The 17,635-nt window shown below is 36.3% G+C and overlaps 1 protein-coding gene across 3 annotated transcripts in view; it reads right to left on the bottom strand.

The window, feature by feature from the left end:
• Nucleotides 1-17,635, bottom strand: part of LOC150102123 (tRNA (32-2'-O)-methyltransferase regulator THADA-like) — a 694,369-nt gene that overhangs the window by 339,047 nt on the left and 337,687 nt on the right. The gene's annotated exons all lie outside the window — the stretch shown is intronic.

Raw genomic sequence — 17,635 nt, 5'->3', positions numbered from 1 at the left:
TTAAGTGTTTGTTGACTAAGAGTGATGAATTAGAGAATTCTATTTTAAGAATAATTACTATAAAATTCTGAAACATTGAACTGTGTGAACCATTTTCAATTATTCGGAAGAATATAGAATTGACAGCTGAATGTTTGATGCCTAATGTATTATGTTTGTTATGAGTATTAGAACTAAAGTGATGTATGAAAGAAATTGAATTATCTCATTGAATAGAGACAAGTTGTGATAATAGTATTTAAGTGCTGAAGAATAAGATCAGTAAATTTTAACTTTAATCTTTAAATCAAACTGAGTGGCTACTAGTGTCTCAGAGATATTTTGATATTGTTCAATTAGATTATCTTGCTTAGAAAATTATGCTTAAATGTACATGTTTTATAACCCTGTATTAAATGTTTATTTTATTGAATTCAATTTGATGTTTGTATGATTTTTCTTCATTGCACTGCTCATAAAATTTATTAGAACCTTGCGGAAGCCTTATATGATATTAATAACCTCGGCCTGTAAAAGAAGATAATATAAATGTGGTTGAAGGTTGATTCCTCTATTTCACTTAGACTAATCTGAATCTAGGGTGGCGCAGTATAATAAAATTTCTCTATATTTGGATCAGTAATCAACCAACATTCAAATAAAAGAAAAAAAATGGATAATTTAAATAAGAATAACGTTCCAACAAAATAGCGGTTTCAAAATCCAAAGCAACCCAGGGCTCATCTTAAAAATAATTAAATTAAAAAAAAATACAATAAATAATTAAACCCTACCAACTGTTTCAGTAATAATAAGTGATAAGAAAATTACAAACAAACATCCTATTTCCAAGAGTTCCCCTTATAATAAAATATAATATATTTATATAATAATCTCCAAGAACCGGCCTATCAGGTTGGAACTTGGGGGGGGGGGGGGGGGCACCATAGGTGCCAGATCCCCCCCCCCCCCCAGTATATATATATATATATATATTTTGCTTCCTGCTCTTTACAGATTGAGCAGAATGTCACAACCACAAACAAAGAAACATAGACATTCAAATGAAAAGGATGTTACACAATTTAAAGAATACTGGACTGAAAAAATGTGGCATGATTAAGAAAGATAAAGCATTATGCATTTTATGAACCATTTGAAACTGTTCATAAGAAATTAAGTAACAAAAGTGAGCCAAGAACAAAGAGAATTAATTTCTCGTGAACTGAGCAAGACAAAAAAAAAAAAATAGCCCGATGCTTTGATGAAATTTATTTCAGGTAGGCCTAGTTCCAACTTAGTTGCTGCTAGTTTTGAGGTTTCAAAAGTTATTGCCCAATGTGGAAAAATCAGTGATGGGGAGTATATTAGGGAAGCATGGCTAGAATGTGCTCCATTCCTTTTTGACAATCTTTGAGAAAAGGTAAAAATTATTCAGCACATTAAAGAATTGTTTGAGTAGGAAAACAATTAAGGATAAAACACATAAGTTGGAAAGGAATACAGCAGAATAATTAACAAAAGATTTGGCTTCGTGTAAGTTTTTTTCTATTTGTGTTGATAAGAGCAAAGACATTACATCATCAGCTAGGCTGGCAATCTTTGCTCGATTTTGTAGGGATGACGAATTATGCAAAGAGATGAGCGTACTATGTATGCTCAGGTAACAGTACCTGAGCATACGTGAGGTTGAAATATGTAAAGCAATTAGGAACAAATTATCTATTCGGCAAATTGATATTTCAAAAGTGGTATCCATCACAATAGATGGAGCGTCCAGCATGATTGGTAGGGAAGCAGAATTTGTAAATCTGTATGCAAAATATGTTGATCATCCACTAATAGGTTTTCATTGCATCCTACATGAGGAGAATTTATGTGCAAATACTGGCCTAAAGGAAATTCAAGAAATGATGCAAACAGTAACCAAGGTTGTTAATTACATTTCTGCACTAGCTTTGAATAAAAGACAATATCAGAATCTATTGAATGAAGTGGATTCCGTGTACAATGGACTAATAATTGTTATTATTATTATTAATATTATTATTCAGGCCTCCATGAAGTCAAAAGAATCATCGAGGGGAGATCTCCCCCTAAGAAACACAAAGTCTATCACACCACTCCTTAAACTCATTGACCGTTCTTGCTCTCACCACTCCATCAGGCAATGCATTCCACGGTTCAACCACCCTTGATGCAAAGAAACCACTCCTTACCCTCTTGTTCACAGTTTCCTTTCATAACTTCCAGGGATGGCCTCTTGTCATCACTCCTTCCCGCTGTTCAACCAAGTGAAAGAACTCCCTGGTGTGAACCCTGTAATCACCTCTCAACACTTTAAAAGTCTCAATCATATCACCTCTCCTTTTTCTATCCACCAAACTCTGCAGTCCACATTCCCTCAGCCAATCCTGAGGGAATGTGGACCAAAATTGTACAGTTCTGAAACCACCTTTGTATCCTTTCCACAGTTAATTTACCCCCTTCAAATCCTGGGGACCAAATCTGAGAACAATAGTCTAAGTGTGGTCTGATCAGAGACTTATACAACGGAATGATAACCCTTTTATCTCTGCAGGTCAGTGTCTTTCTCATAATTGCAGCAATCCTCTGTGTTACCTTCACCACCTTTGCAATATGTCCCCTAAATTTCAGGTTTATATCAATCATCAACCCCAGATCTCTTGTCTCCCCTATTTTCTCCAGTATAACTCCTCCCATAGAGTATACAGCATCCCATCAATGTTTCCAAAACCTCAAGACCTTACATTTTGCTGCATTAAACTGACACCCCATTCATTTGACCATCTATCTAGCTTATTCAAATCCTCTTGCAGGGCTACCATATCTGCACTATTATTAATAATCCTTTCCAGCTTCTCATCATCTGCAAACAACTGAATATCCCCTTGCAATCCACTGGCAATCATTGATATAAAGGTTAAACGATATAGGTCCTAGTACTGAACCCTGTGGAACTTCACTTGTAACCCTCTGCCTCCTTGAAACTTGATACACAACTCTCTAATACCTATCAGACAGCCAATCCTGAATCCAGTTGACCAATCTGACATCCAGACCCATGTGCTGCAACTTAATATGAGCTTATAATATGGCACCCTGTCAAATGCCTTCACTAAGTCTAAGAAAATTGCAGTATATACCTTTCCCCCTCATCTAATGTTCTTGTAACTTTATTATAAAATGCTAGCATATTGCTAAAACAAGAGCACCCTTTCACAAATCCATGTTGACTCTCACAGATAACATTACCCTCATCTGCCCAATGCTGTATACGGTCCCTCACTACTTTCTCCAAGATCTTAACAACTATTAACAACTGATGACACACACACACTGGCCTATAATTAGACACTTCCAGTCTGTTACTACCCTTATGCAATGGCACTATCTTACCTTCCTTCCATTCCCTGGGCACCTTTCCCGCAGCCAGACTTTCATTGAAAAGCCAGGTTAAGGGCACTGTCAGTTCCCTAGCACATTCTCTCAAAACTCGTGGTGAAATACCATCCGGTCCCAAAACTTTACTGACATCCAGAGTACTCAGTATCTGAAACACACTCTCCTCCTGTACGTCTATACCTCGAATCTGCACTATCCCTCTAGCATTAAAACTGACTCCTCCAGGATGAAATACTCCAATAAAGTGTTCATCGAACAATTCCACTATGTCCTCTACATCAGTCACTCTATTCCCATTTTTATCCCACAATATCATTCTTCCACAGTCATTTCTCCTCCTACTGGCCACATAGCTAAAAAATTCCCTAGGATTTTCTTTGGATCTTAGGACCAATCTCCTCTCATATTCCAGTTTTGCCTCCCTCACCACACTAGTCATTCTTCTGGCCTGTGTCTTATATTCTTCATGCATCTTCTCTTCACCTGTCTCCTTATATCTCTTCCATAGCCTCTTTTTCGCATGCAATTCCTGTTTAATATTGTTTGTCATCCACTTTACTCCAAATTGTGTCCTCTTCTTCACTCGTGGTATACAACTTACCACTGCTGCTAACAAATATTCTTTCACAATTTCCCACGCACTAATGATATCCCGGCCTTCCAATTCCTCCCTCCATGAAACTTCCCGAAGTTGACGTCTAAGACTATTATAATCACCTGCTTTATAATTCCACATAAGTTCCCATCTCTTTGATACTCCTGCATGTCTATTCATTTTCCAAGTCAAAACTATATGGTCACTCTCTCTCCAACTGGTGGGAGAGATGTCTCACTTCTTATCAACTCTTATGCTGCTATAACCAAATCCAAAACTCTTGAACCTCTTGTTCCCTCTGTTACATGTTGCCTAAGACATTTGTTCCTCAAAAATTCTAGAAATTCCATTCCCCTATTGCTACATGCATCTTTCTCTCTCCAATTTATACTGCTGTAGTTAAAATCTACCATAACAATCATCCTTCTTGCACTTGCCAAACTTAACTGTGTAAACATCTCCTGGGTCCCATCCTCTGTGCTCCTGGGTCTGTAGCAACACCCCACTAAATATCCTGTCTTGCCTACCTCTACCTCACACCACATGCTCTCAAAATCATTTGTCTCACTTCCTTCCAAAGCCTCCACTCTTAGAGGACACAGGTCGTCTTACCATAATAGTACCCCATCACCACGCTTTCCCCTCCTATCCTGCCGAAAAATGCAGTACCCAGTGACTTCTATTCCTGCTATTATATACTCTTCTGTCAACCATGTCTCAGTGATCCCAATAATTTTTGGCCAGGCTGATGCTATCTGTGCCACCAATTCTTCCTCTCCCTTATTCCGGATGCTCCTGGCATTAGTATAAAGCATATAAATGCCATTGTTTCTATATCCAGCATTATCCCCTCTAGACACCACTGGGCTCAGTGTTGCCTGATGTTGTCTCCCTTCTCCCAAGTATCCATTCCCACAAGAGGCCACCCCTGCTATCATCCTCCCTGGAACACACTGACTCGCAGAACAGCAATCTCTCCAGATGCCTACGTCCTTCCTCATTCAAATGTAAGCAGTCTCTCGAATACAATTCCTCTCTTTCCTCAAACGCACTCCAAGCATCCACACATACCAGTCCTCTCTTGTCACACATTCTAGCTATTATGTCATTCAATATTACTGCTCTTCTGCTCAGTTCGGCTTAGTCAAGGTCTTGTTCAGAAACAATTTGTTGAATGCCTGGATGAGATAAATCTCTTTTTTTGACTGATCAACAAATGTCTTATAAAGAAATGTATGACATCATGTGGGTTTGTAAACTGATGTTCATTACAAATTTTTGCAAACATTTAAATGACTTGAACCTTAAACTACAGGACACACGAAATCACCTTCAAATAAACTTGCAGATGTTTTCGTGGATAAATATGGAAGATTTTCAAAGTACTGTAGCTCAATTTGGAGGCAGAAATTTGTTTTCAAATTTGACTTGGAAAATATTGAAAAGGATAGATTAGAGACGGGATTAACAGAGAGAGAGAGAGAGAGAAGTGCAGAAAAAAGGGATACTAAGAACTTTCAACGTTATTCCCAAAACTTTTAAATGTTTAAACATCCTTGCAACAGCATTAATATCAATTTTTGCATCTACATATTCTTGTGCATCATTGTTCTCAGTGATGAACTTTGTTAAGTCTTGTAACGGCAGTAGCCTTACAGATGAAACTAGTAGTATATGCATGTTTCTAAAGGCTACAAAATATAAACCTGATATAAATTAATTGTCATTAGTGATGCAGCAGAGTCTCATTGATGCTAAATAAATAAATTGTCCACTATTTTTCTTTCTCTAGTTTTGATTTGATGTTTTCTGCTAAAAATGGTAAAGGTTGACTTCTGTTTATTATATTATGTAGGTAAAATAACAATTTAATTTGTAATTTTTATGTATTACTCGTAAGGGATTAAGAAGTAATACAATTATATCTTTAATTTTCTTTTCTTTTATTGTGCTTTAGTCAAGTAAAACGATTATGAGATTGTACACTGCAATATATTGGGAAAACTTGAAAAACCTTATGTCTGATTGATCTCTATAAAAAAAAATAAAAAAAAATCAGAATTATTATTGAATCTTTTGCTGATGTTAAAAATTGCATCTTTAAATTGTGTGGCTTTACTTGGCAGCTTGAATTACACTTAAGTGCAAATAAAAAAATATTCACGCTATCAACAGGATAGAAGGACTTTTTTTTTTTTTTTCTGTCACTACTTTTTACTGACAGAAAAATTCTGTCACTAATTTTTACATTCATTCAATCTTTATGATAATCACTCTTACAATATTCTTTGATTTTAACATTCTAGTGTGATTTTTTATTAATTGAAAAGGTCTTCTCAATACTAAAGACACCAAATAATAATATGTTCCCCAAAATTTCGGCTGGTACGTGAGAAATGCACAAGTTGCCCACCCCTGGTCTAGAGTCTAGATTTAAACAAATCTATCATACTGCTGCTGCTGCACGTGTTTACAGAAAAAACGCCAGCCAGTCTTACCAGCAGTGACAGTGACTAAGCCTCAGATTGTCAGAAATGCTATGTGTTTTTATTGTGTAGTATTTTTGGTGTGTCTTGAGAAGGGTGGCAAAAGATCTAGCTATGCCACTGCTACTGGCCTGACCTCTAGTGAAACTAAAATAAAATTAAAATAAATAAATGAAATAAAATAAAATAACTACATCAAAGCTATATTCTATTTAAGACAACATAAGAGGATCTCCCCCTACAGATAGTCTTATTACAGCAAAAATGATGTCTTAATTTAACATGAGAATTGTTATATTAGATTTAAAATCCTGGATTACCTACCTATAGTCCTATTTATAATTAACTCTTAGGGAGAACGGTTATGTGGGTAGAATATGTGCCTTCCATATTCTTGAGATTTTAGACCATCATTATTGTTAAGAATTTCAGAGGTTCCCCCTTAAATTTACGTTCATACCACATTTTGGTGTGATGTAAACAGGAGGTGCTTTTCCAGTCAATTCTATGTAAAGTATTCAGGACATGATCAGAAAGGCCAGCTTTATCATAGTTATTAAATTTAATGTGTCATTTATGTTCCTTTTTTCTGATAGGAATTGTACATCCAGTTTCCCCCATATAGGGTAAATTACAAGTGCAATGAATACAGTATACACCAGGGCAGGGCCGGCCATCTCGGGGGTGCAATGCACTCAGGCCCCACGATCGAGTGGGCACAGTCGGTACACATTTGTGGAAACGTATGATATTTCAAATGTGTTTTTTTTTGTTTTCCTGTGCCAAAATCATTTGTAGGTAAGAGGTTTTACAATACGTTTATTTCGAATCCTTTAATTTTTACCTTTGAAAAATATTTTAGGGCCCCTTTATAGAGAGGGCTGGTCCTGCTCCAGAGTGAGCCAGCGAAGGGAGTGGATTCTTGGATGAGTTGAGCAAGTTCTTTAATTTTGCAGGAGGTTTAAAAGTGGCTTTAAGGTTGTATCTCTGTATTGTACTGTTTATTTTATCTGATCCCTTTAATGTATTCATTGCACCTGTAATTTACCCTATATATGGGAAACAGGATGCACAATTCCTATCAGACAAAAGGAACATAAATGACACATTAAATTTAATAACTATGGTAAAGCTGGCCTTTCTGATCATGTCCTGAATACTTTACATAGAATTAACTGGAAAAGCACCTCCTGTTTACATCACACCAAAACGTGGTATGAACGTAAATTTAAGGAGGCCTCTGAAATTCTTATCAACCACAATAATGATGGTCTAAAAATCTCAAGCATATGGAAGGCACATATTCTACTCACATAACCTTTCTTCCTAAGAGTTAATTATAAACAGGACTATAGGTAAATTAAATAATTATTTCTAACACAGTTGTAGAGTCCATAATTTGCCTAAAATGAGAGAGACCATGTATATCAGTATTATGGAGGCCAAGGCCACACATGGCCAGCATGCTGGGTATTTTCTTGTGAGAGAGATTTTCATTAGCCTTTCGCTTCCACACTGCATACACTTACTCTTTAACTAATTCTTTTTCACCATCAATTATGAAAGTCATCATAAATAATGACATCATAAATAAAGTAATGCTGCAAATGAAAAAACGTTTTCCTTAAAAAATCATTACAAAATCAACAAAAACACTATAAACACACACACACACAAAATATAAAAAAAAATCATATGAAAATATACACCTCTACTACCAAAAATCTTAAAAAAATCTACTTCCACACCCATTTCAACATTTGCAGCTTAAACACCAAAACGTCAGAGAAAAAGGGAAAATATTCTGACAGTCATCAGAAGAAGACATATGAAGTGGTTCGGACGCGTGGAGAGGGCTAATAGTATTCCAAAGCAAGCGCTAGAAGGAATCATTCTGGGATCAAGGGTTAGGGGTTGACCTCGATTAAAATGGACAGATAACATCAAAAAATGGACAAATTCCTCCTTTTCTCAGCTGACATCAAGAACAAGAGACCGAGATGACTGGAGGAGGCTAGTAAAGAGTATCACCTACCAGTCATGAATGACCTAACGGTTCATTTAGCACTATGGGAGAAGAAGAAGCTTTAACGCAAACATATACCACTTGCAGGGATCTGGCCTACAGATCCTTTTTAAAATGGTAGTTTTGACAAACTGCATAATTTGTTTCTTAAGTGGGAAGAATTGCATCACATACACAAATATTGCTCTTGCATAAAAGGAAGGGAAATATACTTTCATCAGCTCTTTTGTTCCACCTGAAAGAATGGGAAATCAAGAATTCTCCCATTTTATGATAGTAATATATGAAAAATGTACATCAATATTAACTTTCTGTTGACAAGTTTCTACCAAATTAATCTATTATCTGTCAAGACTCCAATATTATCAGAGCTTAGTCTTCCTCTGGATCTTTAACCTGCTATCCTGGCAAATAACACTTTTTTTTTTTTTTTTTTGCTAGCCTTTCCTCTACTATTCTCTTTATGTAACCATATCACTTGAGATTGGCTCTGTTCACACATTCCTGAATGATAACAATATTAAGGTCTGTCTTAATGTTTTTATTAAGACACTTGTTTTTCTAACCTAGGGGTGCTTAAGGGTCAAATCTGTATAACTGAGAGGAGACCTCCACATAGCCTTTAAAGGAATGCGGAGAACCGACCAGGGCTTCTGACCTAATGTCCAATCCTCACCTTCTCGTGGTGCACCCTGTTGGGTATCTACTTTGATACTGAACGAACGAGGATGAGCTGGCAATTTGGGATTTAACCGACAAAATTGTATTCTTATTGGTTAAACCAAAATAAAAAATGATGGTACAACATGACAAAATTTCATGCTGGCTGGGGCATTGCCCGGTTAAACAAGGCCCCCGTTGTTTTCGCCAGGGAACCAGGGCGAACAGCGAAAAGTCAGCTACTGGAACAAATCAAAATAAACCCCAACTCAACATCACCAGAGTTAAAGATCGGTATCTTTAACTCTGGTGATGTTGAGTTGGGTATCTTCTTACTATCAACGTAAGAAGCCTGAATGGCAAAGAAATGGAGCTAGCTGAGGAATTAGATAAGTACCAGATCGACATAATAGGGGTAACTGAAACAAAAAAGACCAAAACTGGTGAGATCTTTCTGAGCAATAAATACAAAATGTTATATTCAGGCAGTGACAATCAAGGAAACGAAGGGGTAACCATAGTATTCAACACTAATTAGGAGACTAATCTTCTTGAATGGCAGGCAGTCTCAAGTAGAGTGATGTGGACAAATATCAGAATGGGGAACTGGACAATGAGACTTATTTGTGCCTATGGTCCCACAGAAGGTTCTACTAAGGTAGAAGTGGAGGAATTTTTTGAGGCTTTAGAAAAAGCAACTGACACAATGAAAAAGGAAAAGTTGGTCCTTGTTGGGGATCTAAATAGTAGAGTAGGAAATGATTGTGAGACATACAAAAATATTTTGGGAAAATTTGGAGAAAAGAGCAAAGCTAATAATAATGGCAAATATCTGTTGGATTTCTGCTCAGGACATGGACTGGTTATTACTAACACCATGTTCCAACATAAAAATGTGCACAAATTCACATGGAGAGAAGAGGCCAGGAATAAGAAAAGTCTCATTGACTATGTTATTGTTGATAGTGATGTTTTCTCCCTGGTGCAGGACACCAGAGTGTACAGAGGATTTGAAATTGGAAGTGATCACTATTTAGTCTTGAGCAGGATAAAATTGAATTTCATATTGAAAAGAATAACATGTAAGAAAGTTTTAAAGCGAATAAAAGTTGAGCAGCTCTCAGATGTGAACTGTAGACTAAAATACAGAAATATTATTGAAAAGAAAATGAAAGAGTTTGAGAACAGGAATCAAACCTTGGAGATTCAGTGGCAAACTCTGAAGAAAACATTGATTGATTCTGCCAGAGAGGCATGTGGTGAGGTTGTCTGTAAGGATAAAAAAATCAGAACTCCCTGGTGGACACAAGAAGTTAAAGAGGCAGTGAAGGAAAAGAAGAAAGCATATCAAAAGTTCCTGTCAAATAAGTCAGCTTGTGCTCTTAGAGAATATAGAGGCAAATGCAAGAATGCTAAACACTGTTTAGCATTTAGCAAATGCTAAATGCTAAACAAAAGTCATGGGAGGACTTTGGCAAGAATATTGAAAATAAATATCAAGAAGGTGGCAAAATATTCTGGAGGTTGTTGAAGAAGCTTAAGAATGAAGGAAAGAGTGCTGTAAAAGGAATTAGAGATGATAAAGGTGACACAAAAATGAGAGAAAAAGATATCCTTGAAGTATGGAGTGATTACTTTGCAAAACTGCTAACTGAAACAAGCAGTGATGACAGCACAGTATTAAAAAACACTGACCAGGCATGCAGTCAGGAATACATATCCATACTTGAAGTAGAAAAAGCCATCAAAGGCTTGAAATGTGGAAAGGCAGCAGGAGTAGATGATATTCGACCAGAAATGCTGAAGTATGGTGGTATAAGAGTCTTACAGTGGCTGCATTGCAAAGTTCAGAAAGCCTGGACAGAGGGACAAATTCCCGATCATTGGAGTAGAGCTCTCATACTATCCATATATAAAAAGGGAAATAAAACTGCATGTGAGTATTACAGAGGTATTTCCCTACTGAGTGTTCCTGGCAAGATCTATGCAAGTATACTTGAGAAACGGTTGAGAATTGTGGAAGAAAAGCTTGGTGAAGAGCAAGCTGGATTCAGGCCAAATAGAAGCTGTCAGGATCAGATCTTCCCTTTACAACAAATAGTCGAGAAAGCATGGGAATATAACAAAGATCTGTATTTAAGTTTTGTAGATCTGGGAAAGGCATATGACAAGGTGCCAAGAGAGAAGCTGTTCAATACGCTGCAGTTATATGGTGTCAATGGGGCATTATAGCAAGCAATACTTAGTCTTTACTTGAGTTGTAAGTCAGCAGTTAGAATTGAAGGAAGTACAGGAAGATGGTTTAATGTTAAATCTGGTGTGAGACAAGGATGTACATTATCCCCTCTGTTATTCATTATCTATATGGATCACATTATGAAGGAAAGTGGTATTAAACATGATATCAAAATTGGAGATGTTAATGTCAGCTCTTTGCTTTATGCGAATGATGTTATACTTCTAAATAAATCCGCTACAAGTCTGCAAGATTCTCTGACTAAATTGAATAGCTGTTGTAATAGATATGGTATGAAGGTCAGCAATAAAAATAAAAAGACAAAGACAATGAAAATAGGCAGAATCATTGAAAATGTCAACTGTGTTGTGAATGGAGAACCTGTGGAACAAGTAAAACATTTCAGCTATTTAGGCACGATTTTTACTGAAGATGGTAAATATAGAAATAGACAACAGAATCAGCAAAGCTGGTATGGTGGGAAGTGAATTGAATAAATTCATATGGAATAAGAGAGAAATTAATCGGAACACTAAATTAGCTGTATACAAGACAGTGTTCAAACCAGTTTTAACTTATGGATCTGAGAGCTGGGTCAGAAGTAAAACACTTGACCAAAGTCTAGAGACCACAGATATGAGAGTCCTGAGAAAGATTATAGGCGTGAACAGATGGCATCAATGGCAGTATCATATTAAAAATGAGGATATTAGGAAAGAACTTGACATTGTCTGCATCCAGGAATGCGTTAGCAGAGCTAATCTCAGGTGGTATGGTCACTTAAACAGAATGGGAGAGGAAAGATTAGCAAAACAAGTGTTCTCTGCCAGGTTGGCAGCAAAACGACCCAGAGGAAGACCAAGATATAGGTGGATTGATACGGTACAAAGTGCTTTAGATGATAGAAATATAAGATCTGATAATGTTGGAGTCTTGACAAGTAACAGGCTGATTTGGAGGAAAATTGTAGATAGGAAATTAATAATGATGTAATTTTTTTCATGTAGTACTATCATATCCTGTACACCCCTTGAGGGTACATGGCAGGAATTTGATGATGATGATTTCTCTCCCATTCTGTTTAAGTGACTGTGCCTTTTGAGAATGGCTATGTCCACATATTCCTGAATGATAACAATATCAAGAACTGCCCTAATATTCTCATTTTTCATAGGATAATGCCATCTGTTCACTCCCCTAATCTGGAGAGAAAGTTGTCCTCTGAACAAGTCCATGTGTCAATGCAGGAAAAGTAAAATTATCAGGGTGGATGGTAGCAGAAGTGGCCTTTTGTAGGAATAGTCACTTGGGAAAAGGGGGGAATACACTGTGTAATGCTGAATCCAGTGAAGTCTGGAGGGGGTAATGATAGGTATAGAAACAGTAACAATACCTTGATTCTTTATACTGATGCTAGGAGTATCTGGAATAAATGAGATGAATTGATGGTGCTAACAGCATCAGCCTTTCCAGAGATTATAGAGATCAGCGAGCTATGGTGGGCTGAAGATACTAATAGGAATAGAAATAGCAGGGTATAGCATTTTTCGACAGGATAGGAAGGGCAAACACAGTGGTGGAGTGTTGCTTATGATAAGTGATGAGTTATGTCCTCTCAGAGTGGAGAACTTGGAGGTCAATTGCTTCAAAAGCATATAGTGTGAGGTAGAGGTGAGCATTACAGGATATTTAGTAGGATTGTTGCTATTAATCAGGGAGCACAGAGTTTGAAGAGTACGAGATGTTTAGACAGTTGAGCTTAGCAAGTGCAAAGAGATTGATTGTTAGGAGAGATTTTAATTATAGTGGTATAAATTGGGAAGAGGAAACTGCATGTAATAATAGTAAGGGAATGAAATTTCTGGAATTCCCGAGGAACAAATATCTTAGGCAACAGGTAGAAGAAGAAACAGGTTGAAGAGTTGAAGGACATAGCACATAACAGAAGATCTGATTATAACTGAGATGGCATCTCTGCCCTCAGTTGGAGAGAGTGACCATGTGGTTTTGACTTGGAAGATGAATAGACATGCAAGAGTATCAAAGAGAAAGGAATTATAAGGCAGGTCATTATAATAGTCTTAGATATCAGCTTGGGATAGTTGCATGGATGGAGGAATTAGAAGGGTGAGATATCTTCAATGCTTGGGAACTTGTGAATGAATATTTATTAGGCAACAGCAAGTTGTATAGTGCAAGTGAAGAATTGAACAGAATTTAGTGTCAAGTACATGACAAACAATATCAAATGGGAACTGCAGGTAAAAAAGGGGATAAAGAAGAAAGGGACTAGATGGGATTTCGCCACGGATTTTGAGAGAATGCCAAAGAACTGACAGCCCCATTGCCTGGATTTTTAATGAAAGTCTGGCTATGGGAAAGGTGCCCAAGAGTGGATGGAGAATAATATAGTTCGATTGCAAGGGTGGTAGCAGACTGGAAGTATCAAACTATAGACCAGTTTGTAGTTCATCAGTAATTGTTAAAATTTTGGAGAAATTAATGAGGAATCATTTATAGCATTGGAGAGATGAGGATAACGTTAACAGTAATAGTAAGCATGGCTTTGTTAAGGGGCACTCTTGTTTTGGTAATATGATTGACTTTTATAATAAAGTGACAATAGCAGTTGATGAGGGAAAGGGTTCAGACTGCACCTGGACAACTGTGCTCAAATTTGGTCCTTAGGAATTGAAGAGAATAAACTAACCATGAGAAAGAGTGCAGAGGTGATTAACAAAGTTGATAACAAGACTGTACAATATTAGTTATGAGGATATGATGAGGGGAATGTGGATTGCAGAGTTTGGTAGATAGGAGAGGTGATATGGTTGAGACTTTTAAACTGTTGAGAAGTAATTACAAGGGTGACAATGGGTTCAAGGAGTGGTAGACAGCTGTGTTTTTTAGGTTGTGCCTCCCATGATGAGTCTTGTGACTCCATGGAGGCCTGAATCATAATAATAATTCTCATATCAGTGGTCTCCAGTTTTTGATCAAGTGTTTTATTTTTAACCCAACTTTCAGATCCTTAATTTAAAACTGGCTTGAACACTGTCTTATATATAGCTAGCTAGCTTAGTGTTTTGATTAATTTCCCTCTTATTCCATATAGATTTATTCAGTTGTTCTCTAGCTTTGATAATTGTGTTGTCAATTTTCACATTAATTTGCAGTCTTTACCAGAAACTGTGCCTAAATAGCTGAAGCATTTTATTTATTCTATAAGTTCTCCTTTGGAATGCAGTTGATGTTTTCAACTATTTATTTTTCATTGTCTTTATCTTTTTATATCTGATTTTCATACCAAATTTATTACAGCAGTTATTCTATTTAGTCATATAATCCTGTAGACTTGTACTGGATTTATTTAAGACAGCAACATCTGCATAAAGTAAAGAGATGAGATTGACATAGCTGATATCCAACAACAACAAAGCTGACAATTGCTAAATTGTGAATGAAGAATTTATGATTTATTAATACTTCATTCATGATTTAACACAAATTGCATTTCCTGAGCTAAGTTTGCTCCTAAATAAATTGTAATTTAAACATTTACTGTTATTTGTTCATTGAAATAATAATTGTAATTTTTTTTTAGTTATTTTATCTTGTATAAATTATTAATATAACTTCTAAATGTATCCTAAGTGAACTGTAATATATGCATTTTATTTGTTGTTATGGAAAGTAAAAGTATTTCTAATGGATTCTGCTAATGTGATTTGATTGGCTGCTGTCAGAAAACTAAGCTATTTCATGATAGCGTGTGACTTAGCATTGAGAACCGTACAAAGATCACGTGACAATTTCATGGTTTGGGCAGGAAAAAGAGAGAGGATTTATGAGATAGAGGAAGAAGGAGCCAGAAGGAAAATGGAGTGAGTGTAGATAGGTAGTGAGACGTGACCTAACCTGAGATCGAACGTCGCAACAAAGATTTGGAAGCTTGTTCTCATTTTAATGAATCTTACTTCGAACTCATAATTATTTAAAGTTTCCTGTCACCTCGTAAAGGAATTTACCTGAGTGAATGGATAATAATAATATGATTGAGATTTATCGTAAGATAAGTTATTACGAGCAAGAAAATATCTTTTCCAGTCTTGGCAAATAAGTTGTTGAACTTAGTGATACTACAAGTTTTGTGGTGTCTATAGTGGAAGATTATCAAGTGCCTAGAAGTGATGTAAGAATTTTCCATAATGTGCAAGCTATGATGATCATACCGGTAAGAATATCTATTCTATAACTAACGTGTGATAGTGATGCTTGTGTCCAGAGAACTTGGTAAAATTTCGTGTTGCTGAAGCTAGCTAGTCCAGCTTGATTCATCATCATCATCATCATCATCATCACAAATCATGGGCTCACTGCCTTTTGATGTCTGATGCCTGTTTCACTATCTTCTTCCACCTTTCTTTGTCCAGTGCACAGTGTCGCAGTTTTTGTACACCCATTCCACACCAGTCTTTTATATCGTCTATCCATTCTCTGTATGGTCTACCTCTTCTGTTTAAACCATCCAAAATACCAAACATAAATGTCTTTATCTTCCGGTCCTCACTCATTCTACAGATGTGTCCAAATAATTGCAGCTTCCATTTTATAATCTTCTGCATTGGATTCTGTTTTGGTTGTATCTTCTGATAGAGCTCTTCATTGGTGATTTTCTGTACCCATCCTATTCTTAGAATCTTCCTGTAACAAATTCTTTCAAATGACAAAATTCTTTTTCTTGATTCCTTATTTATTACCCACGTTTCAGATCCGTACAGTACACCGCTGAAGATGCATGTTTCCAATACTCTTAGTTTTGTTTGCAGACCGATCACTTTACTTTTCCAGATGTTATCCATGGCTTTAAGTTTTGTTCTTCCCTTTGCAATCCTGATCTTTATTTCTTTTTTACAGTCCAAGTCATATGTCAGTTTATTTCCCAAATATGTGAATTGTTCTACATTTTCTATATCAGTTCCATCCACTTGTATCTTTTGTTTCACGTTCTTCTCACCAAATACCATTGTCTTTGTTTTTTCAAAGTTCATAACAAGTCCAAATCTCTTCCCGTCCTCATTTAACAGTTTCAGTGTTTTTTGTAGTTCCCTTTCGTCTTCTTCAATAATAACAATGTCATCTGCAAATCTCAGATTGTTAATTCTCATTCTGTGTACAGATATTCCTTTGGCATCTTCTTTCATTTTATCCATTGCTCTTTCTAAACGTGTGATGAAAATGCTTGGTGATATTGGGTCTCCCTGTCTAGTACCTCTGCTTGTTTTAAACCATTTCCCCAAATCATCACCTATTCTAACTGCTGCAACTGCATTCTGGTAAACATCTTTTAATATAGCCATTAGTTTTTTATCAATTCCATAGGATTCCAGAACTGCTAATGTCACTTTCTGGTCAATACTGTCAAATGCTTTCTGAAAGTCAACAAAGCAAGTATATATGTTTTTGTTTTTTCTCCTAGCTTTCTCTGCTATTAACCTCATTGTCAAAATCTGTTGAATTGTAGTTCTATCCTTCCTAAATCCTGCTTGCTCGTCTGCAAGGTATGCTTCCAATTGTGTTCTCAATCTTTCTGTCAATATGATCATCATCACTTTACCAAGGTGACTTATCAAGGCAATTGTTCTATAATTTTTACATTCCAGCTTATTTCCTTTCTTGTATAATGTTACTAATATTGATTTCACCCACTCCTCTGGCATTTTCCCTTCTTTCCATACCATATATTGCATAGTTGGTGCATTTCTGTAACCATACTTTCACCACCATATTTAATCATTTCTCCAGTAATGTTATCGTTACCAGGACTCTTGTTGTGTTTTAGCCATCCTATTGCTTTTTCTACCTCTCCTCTTAAAATGTCCATATCATGCTCATTACCTGGAGGTGATATCTGCTTCAATTCTTCAGTGAGTTTCCCAATGCTATCTGAATCTAGTTTTTCTTCATATAACTCACTAGTATCTTGTCCATCGCTGTACAATTTCTTCTTTATTCATCAATACTTTGCCTTTTTCATCTTTAATTGTGGTCTGTTTTGGCTGCCACTTTCTATTAATGGTTCTGATCATTTTGTATACCTCCCTTGTTTTATGCTCTCCATAGTACTGTTCTGTATTGTTGCACTGGACTTCTAACCATTTCATTTTATCCATTCTGACTGCTTTTTTCACCACATTACACTTTCTTCTATATTGCTCTTCTATTTG

Source organism: Typopeltis vanoorti, chromosome 10 (assembly GCF_054136105.1).
Source record: "Typopeltis vanoorti isolate ZY-2024b chromosome 10, IOZ_Tvanoo_1.0, whole genome shotgun sequence".
Lineage (NCBI taxonomy): Eukaryota > Metazoa > Arthropoda > Arachnida > Uropygi > Thelyphonidae > Typopeltis > Typopeltis vanoorti.
The sequence above is the reverse complement of the archived record's forward strand: the minus strand, read 5'-3'. Positions and strand labels throughout refer to the sequence as shown.